The sequence below is a fragment of the Vicugna pacos genome, chromosome 8 (assembly GCF_048564905.1).
Source record: "Vicugna pacos chromosome 8, VicPac4, whole genome shotgun sequence".
NCBI lineage: Eukaryota > Metazoa > Chordata > Mammalia > Artiodactyla > Camelidae > Vicugna > Vicugna pacos.
Window position 1 is genome coordinate 19355691 of NC_132994.1, and position 3369 is coordinate 19359059.

The window sequence follows — 3369 nt, forward strand, 5'->3', positions numbered from 1 at the left end:
CAATGTCCCTGCTCTGGTTGACCTTACAGCTTCCTTTATTCTGTTTTGATGTGACTTCTAACTCGTTGGAGATACTTTCTTTTTATAAAAGAAAATGAAGTTTCAAATTTATTTTCCTTACTAGGGTAGGTTTAATCTGATTAGGTTAATCAGATTGCATGTAGGTGATTGTGAATGGATTAGAATCTCCTGAAAGTTAGACAAAAATGTTGCTGGCACAAGCTGATAATTTAGGATACTCAAAATTAAATTACAGCCTTTAAACTACATTCATTTTTTTGCTTATTCGTTATTTATTCTGCATCTGTTGTTCTTTTTGTCTCCTACTTTGTTTTATTTTTTAACCTTTTTTTTTTTTTGTTGGAGTGTAGGTAATTAGGTTTATTTATGTATTTATTTAATGGAGATACTGGGGATTGAACCCAGGGCCTTGTGCGTGATAAACACAAGCTCTACCACTGAGCTATACCCTCCACCCTCGCCTCCTGCTTTGTGAACTGAGGGTTCTAATTTTGTCCTCCTGGTCTGGTAAATTCCTGCTCTGCAGAAGGACCAGGCTGTGCTTCAGCCACACCAATTACAGACCTTGTTTGCTTCTTTTCTTTTTTTATTTCTCATTTTCAGTTTTGTAGGGAGGCTTCAAGAAATGGTATGTCTGACTAGATGCTGCTTTTCTGTGATGTTAGTTCAGAACCATTGAAATCCTTGGGAAGTGTCCTTTTGTCAAGATTGTGTTTTTTTTTTTAACACTCCCAGAAGTCTTATCTTCCTAAGTGTAGCACTAACAAGTAACAGTGGATGCATTTCTCTCTCTTGTTCTTCAGAGCTATTTTAAAAATAGGCTTGTTGAGGTCTAATTTACATAGCATAAAATTTATCCATATATAGTTTAGTAAATTTACACAGTTGTACAGCCGTTGCCACAGCAGTTTGAGAACATTTTCATCACTGCTCATGGTTCGCTTGTGCCTATTCGCAGTCAGTCCTCACTCCCACCCCTGGCTCCAGGCAGCCATAGGTCTTCTTTCTGCCTCTACACATTGGCCTTTTCGAAACATCCCATATAAATAGAATCATGTAGTGTGTGTTTTTTGTTTGGCTACTTTTCATTCACCTTTTTTTTTTGAGGTTCATCCATGAAGGATATATTGGTATTTGTTCCAGAGCTATTAAAAAAAAGCCAACTTTTCTGTTGTGACAGTTTCGGAATGAGAGAGACTAGTGTAAGTCACCCACATGTATCTCACTCCCAGATTCAGTAATTAGGAACTTACAGTCAATTCTGTTTTATATACTGGCCCCCCTACTTTTCTCTTCCCACCTGCTTGGTTTATTTTGAAGCCAATTCCAGGTGTTCTGTCAGTTACTTTGTAAATAGTTTAGTATAGGCATTTGTATTTATCTCCTGCTTTTCTATAGTTAAGGAGCTAAATATTTGCCGAAAATGTGGATACTTGTAAAGGGGAAGATAAGAGAGCTAAATGGTGGCTTAACTAAGATGCAACACCCCTGCTATGTTCAAGGCAATCCAGGTACATGTGGCAATCTAGGGTATGATGTATAAATCTTGTATGTCTACCAGGTCTGCAGTATGTAGTTACAATACTTGGCTCAAACATCAGTCTGTAAGGATAGTGAACTTCCCCTCTAATATTTTTTAATATATATATATTTATTTATATATATTAATATATATATATTTATGGTTTTGTTTTGCTTTTAAGAAGAGAGATGTGTTGGGGGATGAATACATTGGGAGTTTGGGATTAGCAGATACAAACTGTATAAAATAGATAAACAGCAAAGACCTACTGTACAGTTCAGGGAACTATATTCAGTATCTTGTGATGACCTATAATGGAAAGAATCTGAAAAAGAATACACACACACACACACATATACACACACACACGTATATAACTGAATCTCTGCTTTACACCTGAAACTAACACAACATTGTAAATCAGCTATACTTCAGTTTAAAAAAAGAAATAATACAGAGAAACCCCAAGTACACTTTAACCCAATTTTGCCAATGGTAACACTCTGCAAAACCACAGCACGGTATTGCAACAAAGATACTGACTTTGATATAAAATACAGGACGTCATCCTCTCCTTAAAATCTAGCAACCACTAATCTGTTCTCCACTTGTATAAGTTTGTCATTTCAAGAATGCTATACAAATGGAATCATATGGTAGATGACATTTTGGTTACTTTGGCATTTTTCACTCAGCATAAGTCTTTGGAGATTCATCCAGGTTAAAAGAAAAAGGAAGAGAGATGTGTTAGAGAATAATATGAAGTCTTCTGTTGAAACCTGTTATGCAGAGAGGTGAAAGCAGATAATTTCAAAGTTGCTAATCTGATATGGTGATCAAGGTGAGGATACTCTTTGATCATAGTTTCTGTTGAGGAGCTCAGCTGGCTGTGGGTTAGATGGATTCTGCTTTGAATTAGAATAGGCAAGGAAAAGTTAACTCCTACAGGGCTTTTCTCCTGCATGGACCCTTCATTAATGCTTTCAGCATTATTGAATATAAAATATAAGTTACCTTCTTTTTGGAATACACACACAATTGGATAAAGATTTCTGTAGCAGACAGTTAAGGCAGGCTCTCTCAAGGTCCATTCCCAGCCACCTTCTTTGTCGCCTTTCTCTGCTATAGAGCCTAGAAATCCGAGTGTTCAGCTTTCCTAACCACCTTCTAGTCAGGGGTGGCTGCAAGATGTAGATAAAACGAAGTCTGCTGAATGAAAATACATACCAGAAGTGGGAAAAGTCATTGGCCCTTTTGCCTTCTTCCTGCCTGGAACCTGGATGTGACAGCTGGAGGTAGAGCAGCCATTTTGACATCATGAGCTGATCATAGGATAAAGGCCGTCAAATGTGAGAATGGTGAAATACAAAAATAAAAGGGTGGGTGAGTACAGCTCAGTGGTAGAGTGCATGTTTAGCATGCACGAGGTCCTGGGTTCAATCCCCAGTACCTCTGTAAAAAAAATTAATTAATTTAAAAAAAAAATAGAAGGAATATGAGTCCCTGAGGGTATTGCTGAACTGTTGCCCACCTCAGACTGTCTTCCTTGGGGCTTCTTCATGTGGGACAAAAATGAACCCCTATCTAGGCAGGCCTAGATAGTCAGATTTTGGGGGGGAGGGTTGTTGTTGTTTTGTGTTTGTGTGGTTTTCATCATTGATAGTTGTGTGTTTGTAGCTTTTTTGCCACCTCAGAGCACTTTCATACCTAATGCCATCCTGGACTTGGGAAATTTTAAGCGTGGAAAGTCCTAGAAATTATCTAGTCCAGTGGTTCTCAACCAGGGGGTGGAGGCCTCGGTGCTTGGGTGGGGATTGTGTACTACT

The 3369-nt window shown here is 38.1% G+C and overlaps 1 non-coding gene across 1 annotated transcript; it reads right to left on the reverse strand.

Annotated features, from left to right (window-relative positions):
* Positions 1-401: 401 nt before the first annotated feature.
* TRNAD-AUC (transfer RNA aspartic acid (anticodon AUC)) lies at positions 402-474 on the reverse strand. Its single transcript has one exon. It is a non-coding gene; the product is annotated as a tRNA-Asp (tRNA).
* Positions 475-3369: the final 2895 nt, after the last annotated feature.